General features: G+C 45.5%; 1 protein-coding gene and 1 long non-coding RNA gene across 3 annotated transcripts in view; both read right to left on the bottom strand.

Annotated features, from left to right (window-relative positions):
• The window catches only part of RCOR1 (REST corepressor 1), a 137,717-nt gene that overhangs the window by 83,842 nt on the left and 34,766 nt on the right, over nt 1-19,109 (bottom strand). The gene's annotated exons all lie outside the window — the stretch shown is intronic.
• LOC146402103 (uncharacterized) lies at nt 1,606-7,299 on the bottom strand. Its single transcript, XR_014811433.1, has 3 exons — nt 6,378-7,299; nt 5,123-5,674; nt 1,606-3,689 (listed from the first exon to the last, which is right to left on the bottom strand). It is a non-coding gene; the product is annotated as an uncharacterized LOC146402103 (long non-coding RNA).

Raw genomic sequence — 19,109 nt, 5'->3', positions numbered from 1 at the left:
AAAATATCCACAGATCATAGATCGGATAAGGAATTAACATCCAGAATATATGGAGAACTCCTAAAACTCCACAAGGAAACAACCAGATTAAAAAATGGACAAAGGGGAGTTCCCACGGTGGCTCAGAGGAACGAATCTGACTAGCATCCACGAGGACGCAGGCTGGATCCCTGGCCTTGCTGAGCAGGTTAAGGATCCGGGGTTGCTATGAGCTGTGGTGTAGGTCACAGACACAGCTTGGACCTGGCGTTGCTGTGGCTGTGGTGTAGGCCAGCAGCTACAGCTCCAATTAGACCCCCAGCCTGGGAACCTCCATATGCCACCAGTGAAGCCCTAAAAAAAGACCAAAAAAAAAAAAAAAAAAAAAAAAAAAGGACAAAGGACTTCAATAGATCTTTCTTCAAAGAGATACACAAACAGTTAAGAAGCACATGAAAAGAGGCGCAGCATCACTAGTCATTAGGCAAATGTCAGTAAAACTACACCCTTCAGAATGGCCTCTACCGAAAGACAGACAACGACAAGCATCAGCGAGGATGCGGCGCAATCTGACCTCTCACACGGTACTGACGGGCAAGTAAAACTGCACGGTCAATGTGGACGACACTTCCTACAAAACGCTACGTTGCCATGTGAGCCAGCACTCCCACCTCTGGGTACATACCCCAAAGAAGTAAAAGCTGTGTCTCCACGAGGTATGTGTACACCTGCGTTCACAGCAGCATTATTCACAATAACCAAAACACGAAAGCAGCCCAAGTGGCTAGCCATGGAAGAATATATAAGCAAAACATGGTGCATCCACACAATAAAATATTACTCAGTCCGGAAAAGGAAGGAAATTCTGACACAGACTACGGCGTGGATGAACTCTGAGGACACGATGTTACGTGAAATAAGCCAGATACAAAAACACAAACACATCCGAGTCCACTTACATGGGCACTAAGAGCAAAGCCACAGAGACAAAGTAGGATGGTGAGTCCAGGGGCCGTGGGGAGGTGGGGTGTGGGCAAAGGGACTTAGTGGTTTATGGGCAGAGAGTTTCAATTTCATTAAGATGGAAAGCATTCTGGAGGTAGATTTTTACTGATGGCTGCACAATATTATGAATGTATTTAATGCCACTGAACTGTTCACTTAAAAATAATTAAGATGGAGAGTTTCCTTGTGGCACAGAGGCTTAAGGATCCAGCATCATTACTGAAGTGGCTTGGGTCACTGCTGTGGCTCGGGTTCGATCCCTGGCCTGGAAACCCCATGTCAGTGGTGCAGCAAAAAAAAAAAAAAAAGTTAACATGGTAAATTTTTTTTTTTTTTTTTTTTTTTTTTGGTCTTTTTGCCTTTTCTAGGGCCGCTCCCACAGCACATGGAGGTTCCCAGGCTCGGGGTCAAATAAGAGCTGTAGCCACCAGCCTACACCAGAGCCATAGCAACGCGGGATCTGAGCTGTGTCTGCAACCTACACCACAGCTCACGGCAACACCGGATCCTTAACCCACTGAGCAAGGCCAGGGATCAAACCCACCACCTCATGGCTCCTAGTCAGATTCGTTAACCACTGCGCCACAATGGGAACTCCAACATGGTAAATTTTATGTTGTGTTTTTTTTTTTTTTTTTTTTTTTGGTCTTTTTTTGCTATTTCTTTGGGCCGCTCCCACGGCATATGGAGGTTCCCAGGCTAGGGGTCCAATTGGAGCTGTAGCCACGGGCCTATGCCAGAGCCACAGCAACGCGGGATCCGAGCCGTGTCTGCAACCTACACCACAGCTCACGGCAACGCCGGATCGTCAACCCACTGAGCAAGGGCAGGGACCGAACCCACAACCTCATGGTTCCTAGTCGGATTCGTTAACCACTGCGCCACAATGGGAACTCCTATGTTGTGTATTTTAACACAATTTTTAGGGGGTCACACCCACAGCACAAGAAAGTTCCCGGGCCAGGGATAGAACTTGCACCAACAACCTGCGCACCACAGCTACAGCAGCATTGGATCCTTAACCCTCTGCACCAAAAGGGAACTTCCTTAACACAATTTTTTTTTAAACAGACATTACTTAAGGAAAAGGATAACTCAGGAGGCAAACCCAGAACCCTCAGAGCAGAGCCAAGAGCCCTGGAGAATCACTTCCAGGTAAGAGAACTGAGTCCTCATCGAGGACTCGCAGCTTGTGCCTGGCTGGATCTCAGAAAGCTCTGGACCCAGTGGCTGCTGTGCCTGCGTCCCCCTTTCGGAACAGCTGTGTCTGCAGCAATTCGCCACAGCCTGACACCGATTTTAAGTGGGAGGTAATGGCAGATTACTCGTCTCTTCGGTTCACGTGTGTCCAGACCCAGATGCACACCTGAGGAAGTTCATCTGGCCACGGGTGACGAGATCCTAAATGGAAGCCAATGCCACGAGGAGGAGACTGCGGGTGTGGGGAGAGGGTGTGGCTGTAACTTGCCCGTGGGAGAGATGCCTTACAACCAAGGGTAAACTGTGATAAACCAGCTCCTCCAATGACAGCTACAACGCCCTCCTTCGCGTGCTTCATTCAACTGCTACCAGAAGACGGAAGCTGGGAGTTCCCCAGCGGTGCAGCAGGTTAGGACCCGGCACTGGCACTGGCACTGCAGCACCTCCAGTTGCTGCGGTCGTGTGGTTTTGATCTCTGTCCTGGGAACCTCCTCATGCTGTGGGCCCAGACAAGAAGAAGAAAGAGAGACGGAACCTACGTGGCCTCCCCCCGAAGCGGAACAGACTTGCGAGACGGCGGAGATGCTGCTCTGGCCCCTGAGGCTGAGTCATAGAGGCGACAGACTCACACTCGGTTCTCTTGCTATCCGCCTGTCCCGAGAGACCGCAGGAGGGGAGCAGCCAGCCCAAGCTGCTTCGGCACCCCTGCTGTTCTGTCTGCAGCCACCACACGACCACAACCTACAGGGAAATCCAAGCCAAAACTACCGCCCCGCCCTTCCTAAATCCTGGCCATCAGAAACTGGGAGAGAGAACAAAACGGGTGTAGTTGTTTAAGGCACAGCAATGCCATCAATGACGAGAGTACAGTGTGGCAACTGTCAGAGGCTGCAGACCTTTACATCTGAGCCAGTTCTTTCTCAAAAAAGAATCTTCGAATCTGCTGCTGGGATGCAAGAATTCTGGGATGTTCTGAGGTTCTCACTTAATACGCAAACTTTCACCTCACCTGTGTACCTACCACCCTCCCCGCTCCGCAAACCTGGCATCCCTTTGGTTCAAACTTTATTTACCAAAGCGTACACTGTGCCACTGCTGGGACAGGGAAGTGAAGCCAGACCCTAGAGGACTTCCTACAGACGTCCAGTCGGCCCTGCCAGCGAGCCCCACCTGCCACCCCTAGGCCTCTAGAGACTGCTGGTACCTCTACTCCCGCTTCTCACCAGCAGCACCACCTCTCCCTCTGGTTCAGCTTCCAAATTCTGCTGAGGTAATGACTCTACATTAACCTGTTTCTCAGTTTCCAAAACACTAATGACACGTCCAGACTGTTCCACAGTCTACAGCACCCACTCCTAAAGGCACCAAACTCGGCGTCTGTACTGCCCTCCCTTCCAGCCCTATCTACGTGCTTTGCTCACATCCTCTCAAATCCAATCTCTTCCTTTGCTTGCTTTCTTTTTTCTTTTTTTTTCCTGTCTTTCCATCTTTTCTAGGGCTGCACCCTCGGCATATGGAGGTTCCAGGCTAGAGATCTAATTGGAGCTCTTGCTGCTGGCCTACACCACAGCCACAGCAACGCCGGATGCTTAACCCACCGAGCGAGGCCAGAAATCGAACCTGCAACCTCGCGGTTCCTAGTTGGATTCGTTAACCACTGAACCACGACGGAACGCCTAATCTCTTCCATTTCTAATGCTTAGTTCAGCCTTGCTATCATGTTTAGAATACCATAAAATCTTTTTAAATGACCTTCCCGACTGTTCTCCTGTACTCCCATGCCTCCTACGATGTCTCAGAATACTTCCCCGCTCACGTCATGCTAACACCTACTAAGTGCTGGGGGAGTTGAACCATCAGGGTCGTCATCAAATAACTGGCCCAAGACCTTCAGAAGGGCTCTCTCTTAATCCTCACACTGACCCTGCAAGACAACCATTACCCTCACTTAAGAAAGCAATTCACGGAGTTCCTGTCGTGGCGCAGCAGAAATGACTCTGACCAGGAACCGTGAGGTTGTGGGTTCGATCCCTGGCCTCGCTCAGTGGGTTAAGGATCCGGCGTTGCTGTGGGCTGTGGTGTAGGTCGCAGATGTGGCTCGGATCCTGCGTTGCTGTGGCTGTGGTTAGGCCGGCAGCTGCAGCTCTGATTTGACCCTTAGCCTGGGAACCTCCATATGCTGCGGGTGCAGCCCTAGAAAAGACAGACCAAAAAAAAAAAAACAAACCCTTAAAGAAAGTAATTCAACAATTACCTATGGAATTGATTTGTCCCTCATTTTCCTCTTGCCAATCTCAGTTAATCTTACCCAAGCTCTAAAACTGTATTTTCTAAAATTCACATGTAAGAAACTACATACAGCTTACAATAAACACAGATTTTCCAGACACTTATTAATACTGGCACTTAACAAAGGAGTTCATTTCTTCCAGCTGACTTCTGTTAGATCACGAAGGTAAGAGGACACTGAGCCAAGGTATAGTCGGGGCAGGAGTGGAGGAAAGGGGTAAACACTAACCCCCCCAAAAGGAGTGGAGTCACCAATCCCTCCGTCAAGTCCCCTCATCCCCAAGTACTGGACCTTATCCAATCACAGGGCGGCTCGCCCACACGTTCCCAACGTGAAATCTGGAAGTACGAGGCTCCCCGCACAGACACTCGGATGCAGTGCTGCTCCAATCGTCAATGTGACTTCTCCACAAAGAGAAGTCTGACTCACAACGACACAGGTTCAAAGCTAATAAGTGAGAGTACAAGCACCTTGGTAAAACCAGCCTTCACACGGTGTTTGACACGCTACCCAAACCCCACGGGCCCTATACTGGATACAAAAAGCATGGGCCCTGCTTCCTTGGCGCACACAATTTACTAGAAATACTCCATACAAGAGAGATTAAACTTGGCGCAAGTTACTTTTTTTTTTTTTTAATGGCTGCACCTGGCACATGGAGGTTCACAGACTAGGGATCAAACCACGCTCCACGTGTCCTGAGCCACTGCAGTCAGACCCTTAAGCTACTGTGCCTCAGCGGGGACATCACTCTCTAAGCCTGGGAAAAGGCTTCTGTATCTGTAGGATGGAGTTAAGAGTAACCGCTTGCTAAGCTGTCCTGTAATGCACGGGTCACAGTGGCTAGACTATAACATGCCTAAATACAGTATCTATCATTACTAAGTAACTACCCACTGAGTTCTTCAAATTATCATCCGACAAGGAGCTAGTAAGCACGGTGGCCTCTGGGGAACTGTGAGACCAATTATGTTTCACTCTACACACATTTTTCAAATTTAGTGGTTTTATACCAATGACATTACCTACCAAAATTTTTTAATTAAAAAAACGAAAATTTGGAGTTCCTGTCGTGGCTCAGTGGTTAACGAAAACCATGAGGTTGCTGCTTTGATCCCTGGCCTTGCTCAGTGGGTTAAGGATCCCACTGTGAACTGTGGTGTAGGTTGCAGACACGGCTTGGATCCTGAGTTGCTGTGGCTGTGGTGTAGGCCAGCGGCTATAGCTCCGATTAGACCCCTAGCCTGGGAATCTCATATGCCTCGGGTACAGGCCTAGAAAAGACAAAACAAACAAACAACAACAACAAAGAAAGCCGAAAATTTCAGGAGTTCCCATTGTGGAGCAGTGGAAACCAACTCAATTAGAATCTATGAGGATGCAGGTTCAATTCCTGGCCTTGCTCAGAGGGTCAAGGATTCAGCTTTGCCGTGAGCTGTGATGTAGGTCACAGACGCAGCTCAGATCTGGTGTTGCTGTGGCTGTGGTGTAGGCCGGCAGCTGCAATTCTGGTTGGACACCTAGCTTGGAACTTCCATATGCCATAGGTGTGGCCCTAAAAAGCAAAAAGAAAAAGAAAATTTCAACCAAAATAAGAGACGGGTATCCTGATTTCTATAAGGCCTCCTTCATTAGTCCGCCAAGTCTCTGAGAGTCAGATGAGCTACCTAAAATACCTGTCATCGTTCTGGAATTTGATGTATATTCTAGGATGAATCAAGTATCCACATCTAGTCCCTACACATCTGAATACTGGCCTTTTAAACCTAAAAGGCCAAGTTATAGCACACAATCCGTTACTTCAAGTTATTCTCTTAAATTTCAAATATTCAATTAACTAAAAACACGACCAGTCCTTTTCATTATAAAAGGTTTATACAATTTCACACTATTAATTACAAACTTTTCTTTTTTTTGGGGGGGGGGGTCTTTTCTAGGGCTGCACCCGCGGCATATGTAGGTTCCCAGGCTAGGGGGCTAATCAGAGCTGCAGCCACCGGCCTACACCACAGCCACAGCAATGCAGAATTCAAGCCGCATCTTCGACCTACACCACAGCTCACGGCAACGCCGGATCGTTAACCCACTGAGCAAGGCCAGGGATCAAACCCACAACCTCATGGTTCCTAGTCAGATTTGTTAACCACTGAACACCATGACAGGAACTCCTAATTACAAACTGTTCTGATTAGTTACCTTCCCCCACAGAAGGTAAAACAGTCGAACATTTTTTTAAATAGTTATTTCCCACTACATTTGTTTCCTACTGTGCAGCATGGTGACCCAGTTACACATACATGTACACATCCTATTTTCGCACGTTCTCATGCTCCCTCGTGAGTGACTAGACATGGCTCCCAGTGCTACACAGCAGGATCTCATTGCTAATCCATTCCAAAGGCAATAATTTGTATCTATTAACCCCGAGCTCCCAAGCACCCCACTCCCTCCCCCTCCCCAAACACTTTTTAACGAGGAAATTTTACTACATTCCAAGCGAGATCTGCCTAGCAACAAGTTATAAACTTATGTCATCCTACTTACGTTCCCATGGATACAGTCATGAACAGTACAGTGGCAGCTGTACAAATCAACAAAAGAATCCCAAGAGAATCATATTTAACACTTGAACAGAAAACAAGACTATAAAGGTAAGAATGATGTCTAGTCCCCTTCCCACAAAACTCATCTCTCCATTATCTACAAAGTCCCAAAGAGTCTTCTATTAGAATTTCTCTCCTAAACCCACCCCCACCCAGGGCTTCTGAAAACAACTGTCCATAAGAATTCAGTAACCACCTCTACGTTACGGTCGATAATGACCCTGGGCTATTGGTATATGTGCTATTCCCAGGATTGGCACACCCTTCTTTCTAATGCAGCAAATCTGTCAAATTGGCTTGAACACAAGGTGGAAACCCATTCTGTGCTTTAAATTTTAATCTGGAAAAATGGAATGTTTTTATTGGTTTCCTAAAATACTGACATTAGTGGGAGTTCCGTTGTGGCCCAGAGGAAATGAATCCTACTACATCCATGAGGATGAGGGTTTGATCCCTGCACTCGCTCAGTGGGTTCAGGATCCCTCGCTGCCTCCCTCGCTCCCTCCCACAGGCTCCCTCGCTGTGGTGTGGGTCTCGGACTCCGAGTTGCTGTGGCTGCACTCGCTCAGTGGGTTCAGGATCCCTCGCTGCCTCCCACAGGCTCCCTCGCTGTGGTGTGGGTCTCGGACTCCGAGTTGCTGTGGCTGTGGCACAAGCCAGCACCTACAGCTCTGATTGGACCCCTAGCCCGGGAACTCCCACATGCCGTGGGTGTGGCCCTAAAAAGCAAAAATAAAACAAAATACTGACATTTTAAGTAAAAGAAGTACATAATCCAAACTAAGAAAAAGACAATTATTTTAAATGTGATTATTTCCAGTGTTTAAACATTATAAGCGCTATTTCTAAAACTAAATTTAAATACACTACAAACTACTGGAAGAAATAATGTTCTCTCACAGCAAATTTATTTGAACAAAGTAAGTTTTTCCTAAATTGTAAAACTTCTAACAGCACAAAAAAGGGAAATACTCTTTTGTAAACCATCCTCTCCAAGCAGTCTGACAAAGACTAAAGATTAACAATCCTAGAAGTTATAAATACAATGACAAATCTGTCTACATAAAGTTTAAAACGCTTTAAGAGCTAAACTAGCTATATACATCATCAAAATAAAAACATTTATAAAATTTATACCAAAAGGTTAGTTCCTTTTATATACAAAGAGTTACGATAAACCAATAAGAAAGTAAGATGGGCAAAGGTCACCAAGAGAACACAAAAGAAATAAACAAATGGCCCACAAGTACCTGAACAGATGCTCAGGTCGGCTAGTTGAAAGGACTGACAATTACTATCAAAGACACTTTCAAAATCTGCAGGAAATGAAAAACAGCCTTTGTAGAAGCCACCTGGGTAGTTTATATTTAAATTTTGATCCGATTGTTCCACTTCCAGGCATCTACTGTACAGAAAGGTTAACTCAATGGAGCAGAGACTACTACACACAGAAGGACAATCAGAATTTGATGTAATAGAGAATATCGTAAACAAGAAAATGTCCATCAATGGGGTCAAATTACGGCTAAATAAATGTACAGAAACACTCTACACAATCACTATGAAGAAAAACAGCTGGCTTTATAGCTCATTTCTGCATATGTATAGAAACAGTCTAATAAATACATATTGCTTCAATACTTCTCTATATAGCTGATTTCAGAAATTTATATGGAGGAAATTTGGGGGGTGGGGGTTCTTTTTAGGGTCACACCCCCAGCATATGGAGGTTCCCAGGCCAGGGGTCAGACTGGAGTGGTAGCTGCCGGCCTACACCACAGCCACAGCAATGCGGGATCCGAGTCCCATCTGAGACCCACACCACAGCTCACGGCAACACTGGATCCTTAACCCACTGAGCAAGGCCAGGGATGGAACCAAGTCCTCATGTCGGGTTTGTTAACCACTGAGCCCCGACAGGGACTCCATGGAGGAAATTTTTAACGTTTGGGTGAGAAAACCTAGGAGAAATGGGACAAGGTAGGAGGACTCAGAAATCAGAAACAACAGAAGCACATGCTGGAGTGCCCTGGTGGCTCAGGGGGTTAAGGATCTGGTATTGTCACTGCTGTGGCACAGGTTTGATCCCTGGCCCAGGAAGTGCCACATGCCGGAGGTGTCACCAAAAAAAAAAAGCACATGCAAAAAAATACCACAGATTTGACTGAAAAAAAAACTGTAGCTAAATATTTAAAAGACAAGCAATCTGAGAATACATATTTGCAACAGATGACTCAATCTCAAACTGATAAGAAAACTATAAAAGCCCTATTCAATGAGAAAAAGACATAAGACAATTCACGAAAGAGCACACAGAAAATTTTCCACCTCTGGAAGCAGAACTTTTTTTCACTAAACAAATCAATCTTCTGCTTAAGTTTCTCTATTTGTCCCGTGCGAGTAAGAGTGTACACAGCCAGACAGACTGAAATGTACCACTGGTGTGCACGAGAACACGCCTTCTGGAAAGCAGTCTGGCAACGGCCCGAAAGATGTTCAAAATGCTCATACATTTTAATCTAGTGACTTCATTCTGGGGAATCCCAGAAATAATCCAAAGTATAGGGAACTGTTTTAAATATATGGAGATTCATCTCAAATTGCTTAAGAAAAAAAAAAACTTAAGCCCAGATATTGCCAACAATAAGGAGTGGTCTGTCTGGCAATATTCTATTCCATGGACTCTTACCCAATTATTAAAAAGCTCTGGAGTCCTCTTGGGGCACAGCAGGTTAAGGACCCAACATTGTCACCTCAGCAGCTTGGGTCGCTGCCATGGTACAGGTTCAGTCCCTGGCTTGAGAACTTGAGCGTGCCGTGGGCACGGCCGAAAAAACGTTTTGAAGACTATGTTCACAGGAAACTATTTACACTAATATTAGGTACTGCTCCAAGCACTTTATATATTAATTCATTTAATAACAGTGTCAGGGAAATATTAATGGCATAAAGCAGTGGTTCCTGGGGTTTTTTTTCTTTTATTTGAATCAGAAAACATTGGGATCAAACCCACATCCTCATGGATACTAGTCAGGTTCATTACTGCTGAGCCACAACGGAAACTCCAGAATTTTTGGGGGTGTGGGGTGGGGTTCTTTTTTGTCTTTTTAGGGCCGCACCCACAGCATATGGAAGTTCCCAAGCTAGGGATCAAATCCAAGCTATAGCTGAAACCTAGGCCACAGCTTGCAGCAACACAGAATCCTTAGCCCACTGAGCCAGGGATCAAACCTGCATCCTCACAGAGACACCGTCAGGTCCTTAACCTGCTGAGCCACAACAGGAACTCTCATGAGAATTTTTTTCATTCATTTTTTTTTTTTAGGGCCGCCCCTGTGGCATATGGAGGTTCCCAGGCTAGGGGTCGAATTGGAGCTGTAGCTGTTGACCTATGCCACAGCCACAACCACATGGGATCTGAGCCCCATCTGTGACCTACACCACCACTCACGGCAATGCCGGATCCTTAACCTATTGAGCGAGGCCAGGAATCAAACCTGCAACCTCATGGTTCCTAGTCAGATTCATTAACCACTGAGCCACAACAGGAACTCCGGAAAATTTTTTTTTAAGAGTTGATTTCCCCCTGTGAAAATGGATTGTGATGATCATTATACAACTACAGATGTGATAAATTCATTGAGTAATTAAAAAAAAAAAAAAGAGGAGTTCCCCGTCATGGCGGAGTGGTTAATGAATCGGATTAGGAACCATGAGGTTGCGGGTTCGATCCCTGCCCTTGCACAGTGGGTTAACGATCCAGTGTTGCCGTAAGCTGTGGTGTAGGTTGCAGACACAGCTCGGATCCTGCGTTGCTGTGGCTGTGGTGTAGGCTGGTGGCTACAGCTCCAATTGGACCCCTAGCCTGGGAACCTCCATATGCCACGGGAGCAGCCCACGAAATGGCAAAAAAAGAAAAAAAAAAAAAAAAAAAAAAAAAAAAGAGTTGATTCCCCATCAGAATTTTTAAGTCAAACAAACCCGAGGTCAAATCCAAGCTCTGACAACTACTAACCACATAACACCAGACAAGTTAGTCTCAGTCTTCCATGTGTAAAATATCACTGTTTTTCACAAGACTGCTATAAATGCACATGTAAAAGGCGTTCTATAAATGATAATCCTCTCCAACATGATTAATGATTTCTAAAATTAGCATTATCTATGCTAAAGTCATCTTAAAAGTAAGCAAAGTAGCTAGCATTTTCCCTGAATCTCAATACATACAAATGTGGGAGTTCCCTGGTGGTTCAACGGGTTAAGGATTTGGCATTGTCACTGCAGAAGCTCGGGTCACTGCTATGGTGTAGGTTCAATCCCTGGCCTGGGAACTTCTATATGCCTTGGGGGTGGCTAAAAAGAAAAAGAAAAAAATATACGCGTGCACACACACACACACATATATATTATTTTTATATAATAAAAAATAAATATATGTAAATACGTACATATATCAATGAGTCTGCCAAATAAATACAAAGAAAGTCACTAGTCATCCTTTTAACCGATCTACCGTCCTCCCTTTCTCTAAAAGTAGACAACAGACAAAAAGCAATAAAGTTAGCCTTCCTTACTACAAATGTAACTATGTCAAAGCTGCTGCTTGATGCGGACTTCAAAATCTGCAGGAGTTCCTGTTGGGGCTCAGTGGTTAACGAATCCAACTAGGAACCATGAGGTTGTGGGTTTGATCCCTGGCCTCGCTCAGTGGGTTAAGGATCCAGCATTGCTGTGAGCTGTGGTGTAGGTCGAAGACATGGCTTGGATCTGGTGTTGCTGTGGCTGTGGTGTAGGCCAGAGGCTATAGCTCCGATTGGACCTGTAGCCTGGGAACATCCATATGCCACAAGTGTGGCCCTAAAAAGAGAAAAAAAAAAAAAAAAAAAAAAAGGTAATACGAAACATGCTGGAGAAAGATGTCATAAATATACAAAATATTTATGTGGTATAGACCACCTGAAGTCAGGGGCAGCAGAAACCCTCTGCCCCCAGTGGCAGAAAGCACGGCGCTTCATTTGACCAGAGTCACATCAGCAACTTGTTCAGCAAAAAAGAGACCTCCCAACTCTGCACATCTGCAGAAACTCAGATGGGTTTGGTTTTTCATACTGTAGTCAGGGTTAATGAAGAGGCTACTCTACCTCATTCAAGCCTAGAATTTTCACTGTCTCCCTCTCACCAGCAGGGCCAAATACTAAACTGTCTCAGGCAAGATTCCATAGGAACTGCAGCCTTTCTCGCACCAAATTTCAGCAAAGATAAAGGGGACCCTCACCTTCCATTCCCAAAGCGTGATTATGTATGGGTACGCTTACGGGGACACGAGCGTGTAGGTGTGCGACATTCTGGAGGCACCTCACATCAAATGGGATCTTCAAGGTTGTGCCTCAGAAGTCCACTTTCTATTACACAGAAAAGTAGGATTTTCCATCTTGCAATTTTTTTTTTATAGTCAACGTTTCAAGATTGCAAAACTTTTCAAGACTTTGCAACATTAGTTTGCAATCCCAAATGGAATCCTCAAAGCCTAGAGTAAAAAGAACATTACCCCATAAAGCTTTCTGGATCCCGCCTGACCCCAGACCACATACGGACTGTGAAAGCCTTCATCACAGGTTGTCCTCTGGCTACCTGCAACAACTTTCTACATGATTCGAATTTTAGATCTGGAAGAGACCTTCTGAGAGCATCTGATTAACTGCAGGACAGAGCTCTATCTCACGAGAGGATCAGGCTCCAGGTTATCACATTACATGCACACGGCACACAGTCAGAATTAGTTTTGAAAAATGCCTCAGAAAAGCTGCCTGCTGGAGACCAAAACAAAGTCATCTCAGGAAGCTCAAAGTCAGTGCTCCCTTCATGCTCACAGTGAGGAACTCCTGTACTCCCTGAGCACCCAAAGTCACTGGGTTGTTATTTAGAGGTCGTGTTCAGTTTAAAACACGAGACTCCCACTTCACACTGACAGAACAATCAGACCACATGATCACAGCTTCACACTGAGAGAATCCCAAGAAAAGATGCATGGCCTTCCAGGAATTCCCGTTGTGGCACAGCGGAAATGGATCCAGTTAGGAACCATGAGGTCGTGGGTTCAATCCCTGGCCTTGCTCAGTGGGTTAAGGATCTGGCCTTGCTGTGAGCTGTAGAGTAGGTCGCAGACACGGCTTGGATCTGGCGTTGCTGTGGCTCTGGTGTAGGCTGGCAGCTACAGCTCTGATTGGACCCCTAGCCTGGGAACCTCCATATGCCACAGGAGCAGTCCTCAAAAGACAAAAAAAAAAAAAAAAAAAAAAGACTATAGGCTCTAGATCAGGTTCCCCCAAGTTGGGTTCTGCTACTCACCAACTAAGACCTCAGGCAAGCTGAGTGCTCTAAATCTCAGTTTCATCATCTGTACAATGGCGATGATTCCACTTGTGCTGGTTCTCACACTCACACTCACACACACACACACACACACACACACACACACACGGCTAGAAAAAAAGGTGAGAAAGCTGGTGATGTGCCTTCAGAATTCCCGCAGCCCACCCATAGTTACACTATCACAGGCATGTCTAGGAAAGACATAAGGCATCTATAAGGCAATAAAAGCAGCGAATGCTGCTGTGAGGTCCAGGCTAGAAACCTCTATTTTGTAAACATCTTGGGAAGAGTTTCTGGTTTCATGTTTGTTTGTTTGTTTCTTTTTTTAACACACTGAAAGTCATTACTGAGACAAATCTCACCAGGCACTATTCTAGAAGCCTGGGGTATAAAAGGTACAAAACTGACCTCACAAAACTTACCTTCTAGTTGGAAGAATCAGAGATAAAATAAATAAGGAAGTATTTAATGAGAGTGAACGAGGGGAAAAAATAAAAGGGCAAGGAAGCAACAGGGATGCAGCTAAAATGTTTAGATAGACGGACCCGGAAAAGCTTCCGTGAGAATGTGCCATTTCAGTGCAGAAGGAAAGAAATAAGGCCATGGCCATATGGATTCAGGGTACAGGGGAGCACGAGTCAAAGCAAGTGCAGAGTCCACGAGGCCGCAGCCTCCCGACGGAGGTCAGGACACAGCAAGCAGGTGTCTGTGACTGCAGTGGGAAAGGGGAGAGCAGGGGGAGCCGAGGTGGCCAACAGGGCCAGATCCAGCAGGGCCTCCTGACCCACATGTCCCGGAAGAACAGGTTCTGAAATGGTTGATTCCATGGGTGAACTTGACCAGGCCAGACAGTGCCAGGTACTGGTCAAACTTTATTCTGGGTTTATAATGAAATCAACATCTGAACTGGCAGACTGAGTAAAGCAGGCTGCCCTTCATAAGGTGGGCGGCCCTCCTCCAATCAGCTGAAGGCCTGCTGAACAAAAAGGCTAAGTAAGAGAGAACTCCTCCCCACCCGAGGACTTGAGCTGGTTCTCAGGCCTTTGGACTCAGACTAGGACTTCCGCCGTCTCTCCTGGGTCTCCCGGAAGCTTTTCCGGGTCCGTCTATCTAAACATTTTAGCTGCATCCCTGTTGCTTCCTTGCCCTTTTATTTTTTCCCCTCGTTCACTCTCATTAAATACTTCCTTATTTATTTTATCTCTGATTCTTCCAACTAGAAGAATCACTGATGGCAGATCTCAGAACTTCTCAGTCTCCAGAGTCACATGAGCCGATTCCTTCTAATAAATCCAACACACACGCGCGCGCGCTCTCTCTCTCTCTCTCTCTATTGATTCTGCTTCTCTGGAGAACCCTGCCTAATTAGGCTTCAATAAGGAGGAATCTACAGGGCCTCCTGGGGTAAACAAGTCATGTAAGGAGAGGACTGCCGAGCTGACCATGGGATTTAGCAACACGGACGTCACTAGCGGCGTTACGAGCAATTTAGAGGATCAGGGCCTAAACGGAACGTGTTCAAGAAAGAATAAGAGGGTAGGAAAGAAGAGAATATAGACAAGTACAACTTAAAAAAAAAAAAGGAGAAATAACAGCCTTTTATGTGTTCTTGAGGATGATACAATAGAGAAGAAAAAATTGATGATGCAGATAAAAGATAAATACCGGAGAGATGTCTCTGAACAGGTATCAAGGCAACAGAGTCTAATGAATATGAAGAGAAGGAGGTCTCAGCTAGGGACATAGGCAGTTACAGAAGGCAAAGGAGCAGGCATAGATGAGGGGAGGGGGCACAAGTGGCAGTGGGAGCCTGTGGAAGTTTTCTTCCAACTGCTTTAATTTTTTTCCCAAATAAAGGAAGGATGGGGAAGAAAGAACTGAAGATTTAAAGTGAGATATTTAAATACTGCCCAGAAGAGTCCTAGAGTAAGAATAGAGCCATATACAGGACATAAGCCAGTAAGCAAGGACCGAACAGGCCGTAACAGAGGCAGCTCACACCTGCCCCCCCCCCCCCCCCGACCCTGCAAATCCACTCAGACGTGCAGCTCCACTTCCCAGCCAGAGCCGCCCACCAGGTCCAGGAAAAGCTCAAAAGAGCCCCACCATCCCAGGGCCTCAGAAGGATGTCTCCTCTCCTCACACTGCCAGCTGCCCTGACCTCCCCGAGGGGTAGGGCCAGGCTTTGATGGGCTGCGTTTCTACCATGGTGGCAGAAGCCACAGCAGCTCCAATCCCAAATTCAAATTCAGCTGCTTCTCCAGCAGGTACCTGGAGGGGCCAACCTGAAAGCACAGAGTAAGTTAGAGCCTGAGGGGCGACTCTGACCACTAAGAGACAGGAGACGGCAAGGAGCCAGTGCATTTCTCAGCTGTCCTCCCCCGCACACCTGCCCCCAGGGGAGTGCCCAAAGGCGCCATGATTCAGGGAGACTTCGAGCATCCCTGAGCAACCCGCTGAGGCTCTCGTGAAGCTGCAGCCAGCTTGCTAACACACCACTCCCTTCTGCTTCCTCTCCTCCTCTGCCTCACTTTCTCCTTCCTCCCTCCCTCTAACTTCACGGAAAGTATTAGCACGTAAGCTGTACTTTATGCTCTCCTTTCTGGAGAAAGCAGGGCAAGGCTCAGGCTACGGCTCAGCCAAGACTAGAGATGAAACCAGAGGAAAAGGGACCAGAAGCACAGGGTTTTTTTTTTTTAATTTTTATTACTCAAATCAATTTATCACATCTGTAGCTGTATAGTGGTCATAACAATCTGATTTCACAGGATTTCCATCCCACAGCCCACGCACATCCCCCCACCCCCCAAGCTGTCTCCTCTGGAGACCATAAGTTTTTCAATGTCTGTGAGGAGCACAGGATTTATTATAATGACCGACTATGGAACTTAAAGTAACTAAACACGAGAATGAGGAGTTCCCGTCATGGCTCAGTGGAAACGAATCTGACTGGTACCCATGAGGACGCAGGTTCAATCCCTGGCCTCACTCAGTGGGGTAAGGATCCGGCATTGCCGTGAGCTGTGGTGTAGGACACAGATGCGGCTTGGACCTGGCATTGCAGCCATAAAAAAAGAATTAAATAATGCCATTTGCAGCAACCTGGATGGACCTAGAGATTATTAAATGAAGTGAAGTAAACCAGACAAACACTGTATCACTTATATGCGGGATCTAAAGTATATCAAAAATGACCTTAATTACAAAACAGTAACAGACTCACTGACATAGAAAACAAACATGGTTACCAAAGGGGGAAAAGGTGAGGGGAGTGAAAAATTAGGAGTTTGCGATAAAACATGCACACTACTTCATATTAAATAGATACCCAATGAGAACAGAGGACTATACGCAATATCTTGTAATAACCTATAATGGAAGAGAATGTAAAAAAAAGAATATATGTTTATATATATATATATATGTATATATGTTTATATATATGTGTATATATGTTTGTATATATGTTTATATATATGTATGTATGTTTATGTATATATGTTTATATATGTTTATATATGTATGTGTGTGTTTATATATATGTATATATATGTTTATATATATATATGTTTATATATATATATGTAAAACTGAATCACTTCACTATATACCTGAAACTAACACAGTGTTGCAAATCATCTGTATTTCAATAAAAAAATTTTTAGGGAGTTCCTGTCGTGGCTCAGTGGTTAATGAATCCGACTAGGAACCACGAGGTTGCAGGTTCGATCCCTGGCCTCGCTCAGCGGGTTAAGGATCCAGCATTGCTGTGCCTGAGGCGTAGGCTGGTGGCTACAGTTCCAATTAGACCCCTAGCCTGGGAACCACTATATGCCACGGGTGCAGCCCTAGAAAAGACAAAAAACAAAAAACAAAACTTTTTTTAATTACCAGATTTTAAAATAACTATATTTACAATGTCCCAGGAAATAAAAGATAAGATATACAATTTTGGCAGAAAACTAGAAACTATAAAAAAGAACCAAATAAAAGCTCCAAAACTAAAAAAAGACTATACAACTGAAACTAAGAATTTAATAGACGAATTTACAGAGACACAGGCAAAATGACGAAAATAAGTTAGAATAAAATATGTCAAATGAAGTCCAAAGATACTAAAATTTGAAAAACAAAACAAACAGACTAAGAGATAGAGATATAGAACACATTTGAAATTGAAATTCCAAAAAGGAAGAAGAGAATGGAATAGAAGCAGTAACTGAATAATGACTGAGAAGTTTCAAAAATTAATGAAAGACAGCAGGCCAAAGGTTCAAGAAGTCCTAAAAATCCTAAGCACAGTGAACTTTAAAAAAAACAAACAAAAAAAAACAGACTGAGAGACAACACAGTAAATAGCTGAAATAAAGACAAAGAGAAAAAAAATTTTTGGCCACACCCACAACATATGGAAGGTCCCGGGCCAGGGACTGAACCTGAGCCATAGCAGCCACCTGAGGATGTGGCATTGTTGCTGCTGTGGCCTGGGTCACTGCTGTGGCACAGGTTCAATTCCTGGCCCAGGAATTTCCACATGCCACAAGTACAGCCAAAAAAAAAAGTAAGGCTTCAAACATATAAAACAGGAGTTTTCACTGTGGCATAACACTGGCAATGTCTCTGGAGCTCTGGGACAGTAGGTTAAGGATCTGGCATTGCCACAGCTGCGGCACAGACCGCAGCTACAGCTCAGATCTGACCCCTGGTCTGGGGACCTCCACATGCCACAAGGCAGCCAAAAAAGAAAAAAATAAAAATAAATAAATAAAAGTTTCATGTAAAATTAAAAAAAAAAAAACAACAACAACAACAAAACGTGGAGAGAGCCCGAGGGAGTGACTGAAGCTGTCTCTGATCCTTGCCCTGCCCTTCATCCAGTTTACATCAGACTGATTATCAAGGACATAAACTATAACCTCTAAGGGAGAAGGTTCTGGGAAGACGGTGGAGTAGGAAGCAACAGAAATCTGTCGCCCCACTGAGACATCAACTGCAAGGCTAGAATCTGTCTGATGTAACTACTGTGGACCTCTAGGGTCTGTTGAAAGCTTGCAACTTCCAAAAAATGGCTTGAATGGTAAATTGCATTAATTTCAATTTCAGCTCTTAATAAGGTAGCAACTTGGAGTTCCCGCTGTGGCACAGTGGTTAACAAATCTGACTAGCATCCGTGAGGATGTGGGTTCGATCCCTGGCCTTATTCAGTGGGTTGAGGATTCGGCATTGCCGTGAGCTGTGGTGTACGTCATAGACTCTGCTTGGATCCGGTGTCCTTGTGGCTGTGGTGTAGGCCGGCAGCTACAGCTCCGATCCGATTTGACCCCTAGGCTGGGAATCTCCATATGCGGCAGATGCGGCCCTAAAAAAAGGGGGAAAAAAAAAGAAGACAGCAACTGCCCATCCCCCAAACAGCCGTGCATGAGTTCCTTCCTGTGTTCGAGGTTGCAGGAACCAGGATGGACAAAAAAAGATCCTACCCTCCATGTAGGAAAGCTGTGCCCTGACTGCAGACTGCTGCTTCTGATGAGGGAGGCGCAGGCGCGAGGCAGCTGGCCATTACCGTTACCCCTCCTCCCCTGCAGCAAGAAGTCCTTCCTCTCACAGACGGGCACCCTCGCCCCTCCACAGGCCTCTTTTTTTCCTTTTGGGAGGCAGACACC

Source organism: Sus scrofa, chromosome 7 (genome assembly GCF_054392235.1).
Source record: "Sus scrofa isolate SSC_HxYL_T2T_F1_AM1 chromosome 7, Sscrofa_HxYL_maternal_Yorkshire_Landrace_v2.0, whole genome shotgun sequence".
In the NCBI taxonomy this organism is placed as follows: Eukaryota; Metazoa; Chordata; class Mammalia; order Artiodactyla; family Suidae; genus Sus; species Sus scrofa.
Note: the sequence above shows the minus strand (reverse complement) of the source record. Positions and strands in the feature narration are given on the sequence as shown.